This window comes from Anabrus simplex, chromosome 6 (genome assembly GCF_040414725.1).
Source record: "Anabrus simplex isolate iqAnaSimp1 chromosome 6, ASM4041472v1, whole genome shotgun sequence".
Taxonomy (NCBI): Eukaryota; Metazoa; Arthropoda; class Insecta; order Orthoptera; family Tettigoniidae; genus Anabrus; species Anabrus simplex.
In genome coordinates this window covers 191,416,171-191,434,540 of record NC_090270.1, presented here as the reverse complement: position 1 = coordinate 191,434,540, position 18,370 = coordinate 191,416,171, and the positions used below count along the sequence as shown (strand labels likewise).

The following is an 18,370-nucleotide window of genomic DNA, read 5'->3' as shown; positions in this document are numbered from 1 at the left end:
CTCCAACGAGCTATCTTATTGTATCTTCAGAAAACCAACTCAAATGGTTAGTACAATCCCAAATGATTCTCTCCATCCCCAATCCCATAAAAAGGTGGCATGCTACAGTATGATAAATAGATCACTCACCATTCCCTTAACTAAAAGAGACCTTCAGAATGAACTGAATGTTATAAGATTGATAACTAAATCAAACAGGTATAGCGCACAATTTATCAATAAGATCATCAACATATCTAAAAAACATCAAATTTCTACTTTAACCACAGAATCAACAGACAAAAAAACATATTACTCCTTTACGTTTAATGATGCATGTATATATATAAAATTACTAATTACTAATAGACAACAAAATACCTGTAGATTGGAGTAAGGGCATTATAATTTCCCTGTTTAAGAAAGGCAGCAGACGGAAACCCACCAACTACAGAGGAATAACACTGCTGTCTCATGGGCTAAAAATTCTAGAGAAGATCATAGAAAGGAGATTGAGAACCATCACTCAACCACAGTTAGAGGAGGAGCAATATGGATTCAGAAGTAACTGATCAACAATGGATCTAATTTTTAGCACCCGTACGCTGATGGAAAAGTATTGGGAGAAAGGCAAGAACCTGGTCATTATATTCCTGAATATAGAAAAGGCCTATGATAGTGTTATAAGTTATAAGATCTGGGAGTGCCTGAGGAAAAGAAGTATGCCTGAAGGACTGGTAAGGAAAATTCAGATGTTGTACAAAGACTGTACTAGTTGTGTACAAATTGGGAAAGGTCGATCATCATGGTTTGAGACCAAGAGTGGAGTTCAGCAAGAAGTGCACTGTCCCCACTACTGTTCGATCACTGTTATGGACAATATAATGACGAACGTCAAGGAAGAGTTAGATGAACTGAATGCAGTGACCTTTGCTGATAATATCATGATTTGGGATGAAACAGAAGAGGAAGTACAGACCAGATTCAACGTATGGAAATCCCAGTTCCAAGAATATAACCTCAACATCAGTGAGACCAAGACAGTGGTGATGGCAGTCAACAGACAAGGACGTCCAGCAAGTGTAAAACTAGGAGACTACCAGCTAGAGCGTGTTGATAGTTTTCCATACCTTGGAAGTGTAATCTCCAGTAATAATTTGTTCATAAAGGAAATTATAAACAGAGTGCTAAAGGGATCAGAATTCTACCAACAAGTAAAAACACCTTCATGGGATGACATGATTCCAAAATCAGCCAAACTGATGATGTTTAAAAGCTATTTCATACCAATATTGACGTATGGTAATGAAGCGTGCACCCTCACAAAAAGAGATTCATCAAGACTGCAACCATCAGAGGTGAAATTTCTTAGATCCATCATCCAGAAGACCAAGATGGACAAGTTGAGAAATGAGGAAGAGAGGAAAGAAACCAGAATAAAGACATCCCTATTAGACCAAATCGGCACATCCAGGCTACGGTGGTATGGACACGTGATGAGAATGGAGCCTATAAGAACAGCCAGAATAAATTTGGAAAGACAGGTGGAGGGAAAAAGACCTGCAGGAAAACCTAAAACCCAATAGATGGACATGATCAAGGTTGATCTAGTTGCCAAAGGATGGACAGTGGATGATGTTCTCCATGACAAGTCGTATATGGACAGGAAGAAGTGGAAGAGGCTCATTAACAGTACCCGGGAAACTGGAACTGTACAATGATGACGAAGATGACTAATATTTTCAAGAAAAACAACCAACAAATAGCTTTTAAAACTAATAACAACAATTTTTCTAATTTCTATATTACATGTACCATTAATCAAATTAATAAATTTTCTCTATCAGGTATCTACAAACTACAATGCAACAGCTGTAAAATTATGTATGTAGGACAAACAGGACATATTTTTCAATAAGAAACATGGAACATGTTCATGCTTCAAGGTACAATCGGTTCTCTGCCATGGCTGACAATCAATCAATCACTACTGATCTGCATTTAGGGCAGTCGCCCAGGTGGCAGATACCCTATCTGTTGTTTTCCTAGCCTTTTCTTAAATGATTTCAAAGAAATTGAAAATTTACTGAACATCTCCCTTGGTAAATTATTCCAATCCCTAACTCCCCTTCCTATAAACAAATATTTGCCCCACTTTGTCCTCTTGAATTCCAACTTTATCTTCATATTGTGATCTTTCCTACTTTTAAAGACACCTTCCAAACTTATTCGTCTACTGATGTCCTCCCGCGCCATCTCTCCACTGACAGCTCGGAACATACCACTTATTATTTTACATGTAACTAATCTCATTATTAGACCCGTATTGAACTATGCTATGATATACTAACAATTTGTTGGTTATTTTGATCCACCTTTTCAATACAATTGAAAGGGTGGATCAAAATAACCAACAAATTGTTAGTATATCACATACCACTTAGTCGAGCAGCTCGTCTCCTTTCTCCCAAGTCTTCCCAGCCCAAACTTTGCAACATTTTTGTAACACCACTCTTTTGTCGGATATCGCCCAGAACAAATCGAGCTGCTTTTCTTTGGATTTTTTCCAGTTCCTGAATCAAGTAATCCTGGTAAGGGTCCCATACACTGGAACCATACTCTAGTTGGGGTCTCACCAGAGACAAATATGCTCTCTCCTTTACATCCTTACTACAACCCCTAAATACTCTCATAACCATGTGCAGAGATCTGTACCCTTTATTTACAATCCCATTTATGTGATTATCCCAATGAAGATCTTTCCTTATATTAATACCTAGGTATTTACAATGATCCCCAAAGGGAACTTTCACCCCATCAACGCAGTAATTAAAACTGAGAGGACTTTTCCTATTTGTGAAACTCACAACCTAACTTTTATCCCCATTTATCATCATACCATTGCCTACTGTCCCTCTCACAACATTATCAAGGTCATTTTGCAGTTGCTCACAATCTTGTAACTTATTAATTACTCTGTACAGAATAACATCATCTGCGAAAAGCTTTATCTCTGATTCCACTTCTTTACACATGTCATTGATATATATATAAGAAGACATAAAGGTCCAATAATACTGCCTTGAGGAATTCCCCCCTAGATAAAGCTTCACCTACTCTAATACTCTGAGTTCTATTTTCTAGAAACAGAGCCACCCATTCAGTCACTCTTTTGTCTAGTCCACTCATTTCTGCCAGTAGTCTCCCATGATCTACCCTATCAAATGCCTTAGACAGGTCAATCACGATACAGTCCAATTGACCTCCTGAATCCAGGATATCTGCCATATCTTGCTGGAATCCTACAAGTTGGGCTTCAGTGGAATAACCTTTCCTAAACCCAAACTGCCTTCTATCAAACCAGTTATTAATTTTGCAAACATGTCTTATATAATCACAAAGAATGCTTTCCCAAAGCTTACATCCAATGCATGTCAAACTCACTGGCCTGTAATTTTCAGCTTTATGTCTATCACCCTTTCCTTTATATACAGGGGCTACTATAGCAACTCTCCATTCATTTGGTAAAGTTCCTTCATGCAAACAATAATCATATAAATACTTCAGATATGGTACTATATCCCAACCCATTGTCTTTAGTATATCGCCCGAAACCTTATCAATTCCAGCTGCTTTTCTAGTTTTCATCTTTTGTATCTTACTGTAAATGTCATTGCTGTCATAGGTAAATTTTAATACTTCTTTAGTATTAGTCACCTCCTCTATCTAGACGTTATCCTTGTAAGCAACAATCTTTACACACTGCTGGCTGAATACTTCTGCCTTTTGAAGATCCATGCATACACACTCCCCTTGTTCATTAATGATTCCTGGAATGTCCTTCTTGGAACCAGTTTCTGCCTTAAAGTACCTATACACACCCTTCCATTTTTCACTAAATTAGTATGGCCACCAATTATGCTTGCCATCATGTTATCCTTAGCTGACTTCTTTGCTAGATTCAATTTCCTAGTTAAGTTCATTCAATTTCTCCTTACTTCCACAGCCATTTCTAACTTCTTTCCAACCTGCACCTCCTTCTTAGTCTCTTCACTTCCCTGTTATAATATAGTGGATCTTTACCATTCCTTGCCACCTTTAAAGGTACAAACCTATTTTCACATTCCTCAACTTTAAGCATAGTTTTACATCAATTGACCAAGATTTACGCAGAGTGAAAGTGGATAAGAAAGGTACCACGCTCAACATACTAGAGAATTGTTACATTTACTTAGAACAGTATTTGAACCGTAACTATAATATTAATGAAATCAATGAAAAACTTAATATTCTGTTTCACATAACCATTCCTATACATGTAAAGTATAAACATAAAAAAAGACACAACAAGTCCACCAATCTGTTCATCCTGATCTAACCCCCCCCACTACCCGTCCATCCTCACACATCCCTCCTGCAACCCCTGCCATCATAAGCTATGCCTCCTCTCCCTCTTGGCAATTAGTCTGGTGTTGGTGTCCGTGCCGAATGCACATAAATTACGAAGAACAACAAGATATAATTTGCAGATCAAATGGGTCCACTATACAGACAATGAATATCAGCCTCAAAATCAATTCAAGACTCAAGAATAATTGGTTATTATAAGGACATTGATATAGTCCAACACCAGGCACAACAGTTTTAATGTGTCATTTTAGTTTCAATTTTAAATATGTAGTCTGAATTTCATCACTGTTTCAGATTTAGATTTTACTTAAGACCTACCAATTTGCAATTTGTAATTTTTTATTGGTGGTTATATGCATGTATTTCCAATTTGATCATGGCTGAATATGACCTAATTCAGCAAGGTCGAAACTAGTACCAATTATATAACATATTATATTAATCTAATGGTATTGAATAGGTGGACCTTTCTCTACCCTTTGATAGTAAGCAATTACATTGCATGTTAGATTGCAGCCTGCAGATTTCAATCAAGATTACAGTGAATTCCAAATAAAGGAAAAGTACATAAAAAGCATGTTTTTTCACAACACTGTAAATGCCAGTTTTCAAGGGTAAAAACACAAGTTAAAAAAAACTATAAAATATTAGAAAAGTTTGCAAAATTACTAACTGGTTTGATAAAAGGCAGTTTGGGTTTAAGAATGGTTATTCTAGAGTGAGGCTCAACTTGCAGGATGCCAGCATGACATAATAAATATTTTAGATTCAGGAGGTCAAACGAACAGTATTGCCTGACCTATCCAAGACTTTTGATAGAGTAGACTATGCGAGACTACTGTAAAAACAATGAGGGCTACTGGATTAGGCAAAAGAGTGACTGAATGGGTGATTACATTTTTAGAAAATACCTAGTCTAGCCATAAATACTGTCACAAATGTTTGGCTTGGACTGTAGAACCAATTTTCCAAGTAACAAGTAACCCTTGCACTGAAGGTTAGTCCTGACACCGAATCTTCTTCACTTAAGCGTGGAGTGGAGTAAATATGAAAACATATAAATATGAAAGCTGTAAATGCCTTGCACAAGTTTAGAAAGTCACCAAATGAGATTTTCCAAACCCTGCAACAGCTGAAATTTGTCAACTGGACAATCCCACGTTTTATGAGACAGGCACTGTACAAGATCACATGAGGGTTTGTCATTTTTTGCGGTGTAAGAACAGTGGCAGCTGATAAAGCAGTGGTGGCCCATAACTGACAAAATCCCACCCAGAAGCAGAAGATAATGGCAAGGGAGCTCTACATTTCATTACAATCAATATCCAGGGTACTTTCTAAAGACCTTGGGGTTAGAGATTATTGGCGGAGAACCAGACATTTTCTGACACAGCAGGTGAAGCAGCAGAAGAAACTGAAATCAAAGCAGTTACTGTAGCAGTATGCCGACAATGGGCATTAGAGAATTCTTTTTACCGAGAAAGTTTTCACCATCGAAAAGAACTTTAACTGCCAAAAGGTATGGTACACATGGAAAGTTCTCAGGAAGCTCGTGAAAGAGTTTCTAAAAACAAAAACAAACCCCATGGTGGGACATTCCTAAAGAGCCATGTCCTACCAAGCGACCGCTGCTCAGCCAGAGGACCTGCAGATTATGAGGTGATGTGGTCAGTAAGACGAATCCTCTCAGCTGTTATTCTTAGCTTCCTAGACCAGGGCCGTTATCTCACCATCAGATAGCTCCTAAATTGTAATCACGTAGGCTGAGTAGACCTCGAACCAGCGCTCAGATCCAGGTAAGGTCCAGAGAAATCACCACCCTTTCTCAATCATGGTTTGATGAGGGATGAGCTATGAGGGCTCCACCAGGCTTCATTTTTGTGAAAAAGCATAAAAATGAGTATCAGAGTGTACGTGGAAAATGTTCTGGACCCTCTTATGAAGGATTTGAGTAACAGTGTGTTCAATGACCCCTGGACTTTTCAGCAAGACTCTGTAACACCTAATAAGGCAAGGATGATTCAACAGTGTTGCAGATTTCATCTGCACTGCAGAGTGGCCTTCTGGTAACCCTGATCTTAACCCCCTGTACTTCAAACTGCAGTCAGTGCTAGAGAGAATGGTCTGCAAGACACCCTTCACTTGAAAATTTGAAGTGTGTCTTGGTAGCAGCAGTGGTGGTTTTTCCAACTGATACTATCCATTTTATGATGATGATTGATGTTTGTTGTTTTAAGGGGCCTAACATCGAGGTCATTGGCCCCTAATGGTACGAAATGAGATGACAAATTAAAAGTCCAAAATCCTCCACTGACCAGAATTCAAAGCATGAGGACGAAGAATGAATGGATGGATGGATATGAATTTAAAACAATCAGTGGATCTGACCCACAGTGCTGCACATGCACAGAAGCTGGCACAAAACAATAGTATTATGGACCAAGGGACTGCTTCTGTAGCACGATGCTGAATCGATTATGCTTGTTGTCGAAATGGGTCCAAAATCCAGGTCATCGGTCCCTCATAATGGTATTTATTGCTAGAAAAGTAGAACCATGGTATTTGTTATTTGTCATGTTGCGGTACTAACCAAGAGTAGCGTAGACTAGCGGTATTCCACACATTATGGTACTATTCACAGGTAATGAAATTCACACATGTATTACAGACATACGGTGTTTTGCACAATGCAGTGCTATTGACAGGCAACGCAAACCTATGGTGTTGATCACCTAAGTGTACTAACCACAGGGACTCGTACTATCCCGTGGTGTTCCTAATATAGTGGGTACTAATCATACGCAAGCTAGAACCATGGGTTCCTTCAGCCCATGGTGTCGCTCATATAGTGCTACTAATCACAGGTACTGTAAAAGCCGTCGAGCCCTCGTATCCTACTAATCAGAAACCTATTTGGTACCCAACATAGTGGTACTACGCGCAAGTAAAAACGACCCATGGTTTTCCCCGCGTGGTGGTACTAATCACAAGTAGTTTCATGGTTCTAATTTGATCATCCCTTGGTTGCCCGTTTAGTTGCCTCGTACGATGGGCAGAGGATACCGTGGGTGAATTCTCTGCCTGCGTCCCCCACCCACAGGGGGTTGTGTGTTTAGTCCGCGAGAGGTATTTTATTTCCCTCAAGTCTGCCAACAAGCCGGTTAGGACCTCCCTATCCGCCACCTGGGACGCGCCACGTGGGAGTATCACCTCTCCCCCTGCTATGCCAGTGTAGGAGGTTCGTGGCTATCCGTTCTATGACAGATGACTGGCCAAAGAGACTCCCAGCCTGTATGAGTGCTAACAGTGGACATTTTGAAGACTGACTGGAGCAAACTATGAATAATGTACTGTATGTGTCTGTAACATATTAAAAAGAAATTTTAAAAAATCAAACCATATTTCACTTATTCACAAAATAGTTTTTGACAGTATTTATGGCTAGATTAGACAGAACTTGGAGAATTAGAGTAGGTGAAGCATTACCTGATCCTGTAATGATTAAGAGGGGTTCAGCAAGGCAGTATTATTGGACCTTTATGATTCCTTATATAAATAACACAAGTAGAACTGAAATAGCAGATAAGGCTTCCTGTAGATTATTTTATACTATATAGTGTAATGAATAAGTTACAGGATTGTGAGTGTCTGCAGAAAGAACATGACAAAGTTGTAAGATGGACAGTAGGGTGGGACTAAATCATAACTTTTATTTTTGTTTTCTAATAGCAACAAAAATGTTGTTTACTAACATCATTATTAACCACAAAAGAACGGGATGCATTAGATAATTCATTATGATAGGACAATGGACTAAATTTTTTGAATATATGGTATTCTTATTAGATTTTGTAACTAACTCCCACGATTGTTCTAATGCACATGAAATCATCTCTATAACCCTTCTTCCATTCAAAGAAGGGCGAAAGGTCATCTCCACCATTTCCTAGAGGAGAACACTTGACTCTGCAGATAACAAGTCTACACAAGTCTACATGTGATCAAATGATCATCCAGCGAACTGTTCAAAGTGTATCTTGTGATCCAAATAGTCTGCCGTGTTCCATTTACATGGGCCTTATTGTATATTCAAAAGGTATTTAAACATATGTTGTTTGTTGTTGTTCTATTCATTAATTCTTGTCTATGCAATCAGTTTCATTTAATTCTGTTTATATTTGTTTTAGCAATGCTAGTGCATCTTCATGCAGTACTGTAGTAATTCATTAGTGTCAATCTGAGTTAACCATAAATGAACAAAAACTGCAGCACAGACAAGAAAAAAGCCCAAGTGTCCAATATTTGGAAATTAGGCACAATATCAAATCTTAGAGAACGTTGAAAGAACACACTCTAAACGAAATATCAGAAATCTTAGCAGATAGGATAGAAAATTTATGGCTAAAGGCATAAATACCAATTGTCTCTCAAATTGGTGAGTTACAGATGATAGGAGTATATCATAAGAAACACATATCCTCACGCAAGTCTGTGGGAAACAAAAAATTCAGGTATTTTAGCTGGAAAGTTGGAATTGTTTATCAATGACTCTAAAATACTTTTTGATAATGCAGCTTATAAGTGTGCAGATTTTTATTTATGCAAATGTAATAAATACAGTCAGGTCCTAGCTATAGAATTTTTGAAAGACCAAAGAACACAAAGAAAACTTGTTCTAGACAGAGTACACGTACCACCGTAACATCCAAAAAATTAAACAAGGAAAGGAAATGTGTGAAGATACTATGTGGATTAAGAAAATGGAAGAACATTGTATTGAGTCTGTTCATGCGACTTCGAAAACAGGCTTTGATGAAATAACTGATAAAGGAAGTGAGAGTGACATTGAATTTCCTGTACCAGTACATACTGCAAGCCCTTCAACATCAATCGCTGTCCGACTCGTTGGCTGGTACTGGCCTTCATTTCAGAGGGTCCCGGGTTTGATTCCCGGCTGGGTTGGAGATTTTAACCTTCATTGGTTAATTCCAATGGCCCGGGGGGTGGGTGTTTGTGCTGTCCGCAACATCCCTGCAACTCACACACCAGACATAACACTATCCACCACCACAATAACACGCAGTTACCTACACATGGCAGATGCCGCCCACCCTCATCGGAGGGACTGCCTTACAATGGCTGCACTCGGCTAGAAATAGCCACACAAAGTTATTATTATTGTAACATCAATTGCTGTAACACAAATGCATGTAAAACCATCCTTGGCTTGTGGCAGAACTGGCGTTTCTAGTAACTGCTGCAGTGATAGCCAGTGCAGAACTAAAAGATGTAAGTCTAGTTACAAACTACGATAAGAGCAGAGTAATTGGCAGAATTAAGATTAGAAGAGGACAAAGTAAAAGTCATGTTAAACTTAGGCCTACACAAAATTCTGAGGATGAATCTGTGTAAAGTGATGTTTTCTATAAGTTTATGTATTTTTATGGTCAAAAGGATAAAAGTACAATACAAGGAAAGAAGGGAAGAAAATTTTCCCCAAGAACTATAACAGATGAACATATCTTCTTATCAGAGGAACCTGGATGAAAATTCTTGGGTCACACTACACCCACATCTGGTTCATGTCTCATTATTAGTAAAAGGTTCTTGAGAGGCAGCACCTTTCCAAGAATATAGCTATTTTCGTACAGACAGGTCAATAAACATAATTTGTTGCACCCTTTGCACCTTTTTGTGAGATTACTACATTTTAGCACCTTTTTCCTTCTATTTCATGCTTGAGCACGTTTATCTGTGTTTTTAAAAGATTAGATAGGATCTTTTCTCTGTGCCTCAACAGATTTTCTTGGGCAAAAATTTTGATAAAATCAAATGCTTCATATCTGCCCAAGACTCAATGTACTCAGAAGCCATCAAGCAGGCCCATCAATTACTCAACAACAAAGACCTAGTGTAAGAACTTTCTGCAGTGCATGGCTACAAGTATTTGCCTGTTGTGATTCAGAGTTTGGAAGAAGCTGATGAGTGTTAGGGAAAACCTTGATGGATTTGTTAAAGACAAATTCAAATTAAATTTGAAAAACAATCCAGATGTGAAAATCTTTGCAACTATGACTGAACTCCCTTTATAAGTGCTGACAAGATATGCTTCACTGGTTTCTGCAGATGTTGAACAGATTTTCTTTCTTTATATAAGAATCTACCGAGCTTAAAACACCAGTGACTTACTGTCAAAACAATGCAAAAATAGTATCTCTCTTACGTCAGAATTGTCCGACTCGTTGGCTGAATGGTCAGTGTACTGGCCTTCGGTTCAGAGGGTCCCGGGTTCGATTCCCGGCCGGGTCGGGGATTTTAACCTTAATTGGTTAATTCCAAAGGTCCGGGGACTGGGTGTTTGTGCTGTCCGCAACATCCCTGCAACTCACACACCACACATAACAATATCCTCCACCACAATAACATGCAGTCACCTACACATGGCAGATGCCGTCCACCCTCATCGGAGGGTCTGCCTTACAAGGACTGCACTCGGCTAGAAATAGCCACATGAAATTTAAAAAAAAACCCGTCAGAATTAGGAGTTTCATTAGAATACGTCAACTCAACAAAAAGAACCTATCATATTGATATTCTGAAGTAGTATTCAGCGAAGAAGAGTTGTCTGTGGGCAGCTTCAGTTCCTTCAACAACTTCCTAAGTCATCAAATTGTGTTCTAAATACAATTAAACCAATGACTATTCCAGTATGTCTATGTATGTATTGTACCTACAGTCTGCTTTTAGGATGTAATTGTTCAGAGTTTCTTCTATTATCTATCTACAGCATTATATTAGTATTTATTGAACATAACATGCGTTCAGCCCAGATACATGTTTACACTGCCCATTTCCATGCAGAGACAACTTACAACAAAAAGAAAAACATGAGACCCCTTGGGCATGACATGAGGTCCATCAGATAATCCGGAAACGTGACAATCCCTATGGAGGGTCACCACAGCAGTCATCCTCAGTCCCTACATGCCACGTCCATCGTCTCCACTGGATATTAAGAAACAGGATTTTTAAAAAAAATTTAAAAAAATAGTAATAATGATAATACAAAGAAGGATAAGTTAACGACCTACTACTACTGTCCGGCCATGTCATCACCCCTGGTGAGAAAAAGGCCACCCTCCCAGTGATGACACGATGGGCCCTATTTGTGGGGCCAAAAAGAAGACTCCAACAACCCCTACCAGATGACAGTGCAGTTTTCTCACCATTCCATTAGCGGCTGGCCAAGTGAGGCTGAAACCGCTCTCCTCCTGTTCTCCGCCTCTCTCACTCCTCGTTCCACATATATCTCTATCATTCTTTTACATATTTGGGGTAGGCCCGTCCTATCCCATCCTCTTACAGATATGTCCTGCTCCCCTTTACCCATCTCTCCTTACCACCTCTTACTATACATAAATAGAGAGAAACGGCACATGACCAAATAAATACAACTAAGTGACGTAATGCTAACGTACTACAAATAATAATAATTAATAATCTATATTATTATAATTGTTGTTGTTTGAGTCATCAGTCCATAGACTGATTTGATGCAGCTGTCCATGCCACCCTATCCCGTGCTAACCTTTTATTTCTACGTAACTACTGCATCCTACATCTGCTCTAATCTGCTTGTCGTATTCATACCTTGGTCTACCCCTACCGTTCTTACCACCTACACTTCCTTCAAAAACCAACTGAACGAGTCCTGGGTGTCTTAAGATGTGTCGTATCATTCTATCTCTTTTTTTTGTCAAATTTAGCCAAATCGATCTCCTCTCGCCAATTTGATTCAGTATCTCTTCATTTGTGATTCGATCTATCCATCTCACCTTCAGCATTCTTCTGTAACACCACATTTCAAAAGCTTCTATTATCTTTCGTTCTGAGCTAGTTATCGTCCACGTTTCACTTCCATACAATGCCACGCTCCACACGAAAGTCTTCAAAAAAAATCTTTCTAATTCCTATATCAATGTTTGAAGTGAGCAAATTTCTTTTCTTAAGAAAGCTCTTACTTGTGCTAATCTGCATTTTATGTCCTCCTTACTTCTGCCATCGTTAGTTATTTTACTACCCAAGTAACAATATTCATTTTCGTCCTTTAAGACTTCATTTCCTAATTTAATATTTCCTGCATCACCTGCCTTCGTTCGACTGCACTCCATTACTTTTGTTTTGGACTTATTTATTTTCATCTTGTACTCCTTACCCACGACTTCGTCCATACCATTCAGCAGCTTCTCAAGATCTTCTGCAGTCTCAGATAAAATAACAATATCATCGGCAAATCTCAAGGTTTTGATTTCCTCTCCTTGGACTGTGATTCCCTTTCCAAATTCCTCTTTGATTTCCTTTACTGCTTATTCTACGTAAACACTGAAAAGGGGGGGCGACAAACTGCAGCCTTGCCTCACTCCTTTCTGGATTGCTGCTTCTTATTCAAAGCTCTCGATTCTTATCACTGCAGACTTTTATACAGATTGTAGATAATTCTTTGTTCTCGGTATCTGATCCCAATCACCTTCAGAATCTTAAATAGCTTGGTCCAGTCAACATTATCGAATGCCTTTTCTAGATCTACGAATGCCACGTAAGTGGGCTTGCTCTTCTTGATTCGATCCTCGAAGATCAGACGTAAAGTCAGGATTGCTTCACGTGTTCCTACATTTCTTCTGAAGCCAATCTTCAACTTCAACTTGTTTTTTCATTCTTCTGTAAACAATATGTGTTAAAATTTTGCAGGCATGAGATACTAAACTAATGGTGTGATCGTTTTCACACCTGTCAGCACCGGCTTTCTTGGGAAAAGGTATAACAACATTCTGCCGAAAATCGGATGGGACTTCTCCTGTCTCATACATCTTACACACTAGATGGAATAACCTTGCCATGCTGGTTTCTCCTAAGGCAGTCAGTAATTCAGAGGGAATGTCATCAATTCCAGGTGCCTTGTTCCTATTTAGGTCACTCACAGCTCTGTCAAACTCTGACCTCAAAATTGGGTCTCCCATTTCATCAGCATCAACAGCCTCTTCTTGTTCCAGAACCGAATTATCTACATCTGCACCTTGATACAACTGTTGGATATGTTCCTGCCATCTTTCTACTTTGTCTTCTTTCCTTAGAAGTGGATTTCCATCTGAGCTCTTAATATTCATACACCTAGATTTCCTTTCTCCAAAGGTTTCCTTGATTTTCCTGTATGCAGCATCTACATTTCCTAGGACCATACAACCTTCGACTTCCTTGCACTTCTCCTTCAGCCAATCTTCCGTAGCTACCTTGCACTTTCTATCCACTTGATTCTTTAATCACCTGTATTCTTTTCTGCCCTCTTCATTTCTAGCATTCTTGTATTTTCGTCGTTCATCAATCAGGTCTAGTATCTCCTGAGTTATCCACTGATTCTTAGTTGATCTTTTCTTCCTTCCTAACATTTCTTCGGCAGCCCTGCTGACTTCATTTTTCGTGACTATCCATTCTTTTTCTATTGTGTTTCCTTCAGACTTTTCATTTAGTCCTTCTGCAACATGTTCTTTGAAACAATCCCTCACACTCTTTTCTTTCAACTTGTCTAGATCCCACCTTTTTGCATTCTTTCCTTTCTTCAATTTCTTCAGCTTCAGATGGCATTTCATGACCAACAAGTTGTGGTCAGAGTCCACGTCTGCTCCTGGGAAAGTTCTGCAATCCAACACCTGGTTTCTGAATCTCTGCCTAATAATAATGAAGTCTATTTGATACCTTCCAGTGTCTCCAGGTCTCGTCCACCTATAAAGCCATCGTTTGTAGTGTTTGAACCAAGTATTAGCAAGGACTAAATTATGATCAGAGCAGAATTCAACCAGCCGACTTCCTCTTTCGTTCCTTTGTCCCAATCCAAATTCTCCTACTGTATTACCTCCTCTTCCTTGGCCTACTACTGTATTCCAGTCTCCTATCACAATTAGATTCTTGTCACCTTTTACATATTGTATTAAATCTTTTATCTTTTCATATGTTCTTTCGATTTCCTCATCATCCGCTGAGCTAGTTGGTATATAGACCTGCACTATTGTGGTGGGCATTGGTTTCGTGTCTATCTTGACGACAATAATTCTTTCACTATGCTGGTCATAGTAGCTTACCCGCTGCCCTATTTTCTTATTCATTATTAAACCAACTCCTGCATTTCCTCTGTTTGATTTTGTGTTGATAATTCGATAGTCGCCTGACCAAAAATCCTGTTCTTCCTGCCAAAGTACTTCACTTATACTAAATACATCTAACTTTAGTCTATCCATCTCCCTTTTCAGATTCTCTAATCTACCACAACGATTCAAACTTCTAACATTCCACGCTCCGATTCGCAGAATGTCAGTATCCATCTTCCTGATGATCGCCCCCTCTCGTGTAGTCCCCACCCGGAGATCCGAATGGGGGACTAGTTTACCTCCGGAATATTTTACCCGGGAGGAAGCCATCATCAGTACATCAATCATACAGAGAGAGCTGCATGTCCTCGGGAGTTAGTTACAGCTGTAGTTTCCTGTTGCTTTCAGCCATGTAGCAGTATCAACACGGCTAAGCCATGTTGAGTATTATTACAAGGGCATATCAGTCAATCATCCAGACTGACGCCCTTGCAACTTCCGAAGGCTGCTACCCCCCTTTCGATGAACCATTCCTTAGTCTGGTCTCTCAACAGATACCCATCCGATATGGTTGCACCTGCACCTGCAGCTCGGCTATCTGCTTCATTGGGACACGCGAGCCTCCCCACCGCAGCAAGGTCACATGGTTCGCAGGGGGGATGATGATGATGATGATAATGATGATGATGATGATGATAATAATAATAATATCACTGCTACAATTAAATACAATAAAAATAAAAATTATAATTGAATACCCTACAATTCCAGTCCTAAATAAATCTAATCTAGCCCTTCTCTATCCTTACATTCTACATGCAGCAATTATTACAGGTCATTGCATCTACAGCATTATATGATTGATTGCAGGTGGTATGTAGAGTACCATTTTGCTTTTATGAGGTCAAACTTTAAAATGCATTAAAACTTGTATTTTTCCTAATTATCGAGGTTTATGTTGCAGTTGCATCCAGGCACGCACTCGTAGCCCTCCAGTCAATGTCACGCGTGGTCATCCAATGAGAGCGCTGTGAGCGCGATTGGCCTACCTAATATACTCTATTCTACCTTTGTGTAGACCTTCCAGTCACATCATTTGAGCATACTTAGAAAAATATACCCTCATTTCAAGCTAAAGAAATTCACGCTCAGATCAAACCTTTCCTAAATCTGCTTAGCCGTAACAAGTAGAAATTGCTCCCCTGATTTATGCTATAGGAATCCTAGAAAACTGGTACTTCAAGATGGTTAACTACTGCCAAATGAATATTGCATTTGTATGTGAATGCAGAGAACACAAGTGAACCCCTCTGCATTTTAGGAACTTTTCTTATTAAAATATATGCACCTGCTTGGTTTGATATAAGACGAATCCTTCCTGTAAAAACGGTTCAGGGCCAATGACTTTCGATGTTAGGCCCCCTAACAACAAGTATCATCATCATCATCATCAAAAACAGTTCAAAACACTTATGGTGCATCAATGAATTTTCCCATTACCAACCAGAAGATTCGAAGATAGTATCTGATCCAGTAATGTAGAGAAATGCCTAACTGATCCAGTATACTGAGAAATACCTATTTTACTCACCATGAAGATATGATTTTGACTTTAATAACTGACAAGAGAAAATGCATCAGGTTATTAGGTTTCCACCAAATTTTGAGAGCTGGAGCTGAGTATAAACCCAGCATCAGAAGATTTCGCATTTGGATTCCTAAGATCAACTTTGCTGTTAAAGACTATACTGATAAGATTTCAAGACAAGACTGTCAGCTAATGGAGCCTCCTGTCACAATGGGCTTACTGGAGGAAGATACTAAAATTACTACCTGAAACTGAGGATGACGAAGAGTATTTTAATTTGACAAACGTACTAAGTTTACCTTGTTATATACAAGCTGTAAAGAGACATTTGAAACTAGTGACCAAGGCATCAATAGCTGTGTGTGGAACCACTATAAGGCAAGTTGTAAAATAATGCCATCTTTTGAAACGAAGCAATATTTATTTCTATCTGTGAATATCAGAATGTGTCACTTCTAGATTTGAAGTAGCGTATTTGCTTGCATAAAACTCACCACCGCGTATATCTTGCACCCCATTTTAACATTTGAACAAAAAATCCCCGTACATAACTCGCATTATTTTCTGACATCATAAAGACATATGGAACATACACAAAATAAAGTTTGGGTATTCCATAGACATGCCTACATTAAATATCAGGGCTGTACCAATTGCTGTTATGATACTTTGTACGTGAAAGTACAAGAAGAAGCTGCATTTCTTTCTACCTGCAGAACGGTTGAGGCTAGCTGTTGTAACAAAAATACCAAAAGCGCAAACTCCCACCCCAAGGCCGCATTCCTAGCCAGTCAGTCACATTCAGCCATCCCTCTCATTCTTCCATCTTTGTCAATATGCTTATCGCTACCTGTCCAGCAGAGCTGATCATGTGAACTGGGAGTGTTTCCCTGTCCAGGAAGTCAAGTGACCATGGTATTAGTTATTGTCCATCTGTTGTATTGTCGACAAGTACAAGTATTCTGTCTTCACGTTTCATTGTCGTTTCTCAGTTAAGTTTTCTTGTGTAGGTCGATCTTTAAGTTATGGAGAAACATGGGAGTTACACAGCTGGGTGTGTTTAAACTCGAAGTGATAAAATATGCTGAAGAAGACAGTAACAGAGCTACTGGTCGAGAATACAGTGTGCCTGAGTTTAATGTTTGCTACTAGTGTAAACAGAAAGCTGCGCTAGAAACCACCAACCAAACAAGTAAGGCATTCAGAGGGCCGAAAACTGGTAAGTTTCCTGATCTGGAAGACAAGCTCTTCATTACGTTATGGAGCTGCGAAATAATGGCTTTAGTATCTCGCATGAGATGCTACATTTCAAAGCACGCGAACTACCTATTAAAGGAGGAATCAGCTGTTCAGATCTGAAAGCGAGCCGGGGTTGGGTCCATAGATTCATGACATGAAAGGAATTGTGTCTGTGAAGGTGAACATCTCTCAGGCAAAGAATGCCAAGCAATTTCAGCAACAAAATCATAGATTTTCATCACCATGATAGCAATGTGGAAGAAAAGTAATTACTTCTTATTTCAAACTGGCAATGCAGATGATGGACTATCAAATTGTCTACATTTCCATCAACAAGCTCTTGAAGGACAACATACTTAAATTGTACGCCAAATGGATGGCAGGAGGAGAGCCTGAGCTGACACCAGCAGTCAAAATAAAGAGGCCCTCAGATGAACTCTTGTATGACTGGGTTATACGGGCATGGGTTATGGTGTCAACGGACGTTACTGTGAAGAGTTTCTTGAAGATGGGCATCGCAAATGCGTTGGATGGAAGTCAGGATGATGCAGTATGGGATGGTGACCAGAATGATGCACGCAAGAATAGCTTGGAGACTGAAGACAGTGACAATGAATACGGTAAGTATGCCAGTTGTCTTGTTTCAATAGCCTAATGCAAATTTTACGCTTTTTCGGGAATATGATCTTTTGCACACAAGACCCTGCATATATCACGCACCAAAAATGTTCACACTTGTTTTTTGTCAAAAACGTGCGAGTTATATGCAAGCAAATATGGTATATAATAGTGTATTTATCCTAATTTTTTTCATTTCTCATCCAATAATTTGACAATATCATAAATTCAGATGTACTGAAAGGCTACTATGTTATCCTTTAATTCAGCAGTGTTAAATGTTAAAGAAATATTACTTTAAAGGCATCTTCACAGGCATTTTGATGATGATGATGTTTAAAGGGTCCTAACATCTAGGTCATCGGCCCCTAATGGTACGAAATGAAACAAAATGTAA

At 39.1% G+C, this 18,370-nt stretch overlaps 1 protein-coding gene across 4 annotated transcripts in view; it reads right to left on the bottom strand.

Moving 5' to 3' along the window:
- CROT (Carnitine O-octanoyltransferase) overlaps positions 1 to 18,370 on the bottom strand; it is a 160,754-nt gene that overhangs the window by 72,297 nt on the left and 70,087 nt on the right. The window lies entirely within an intron of this gene.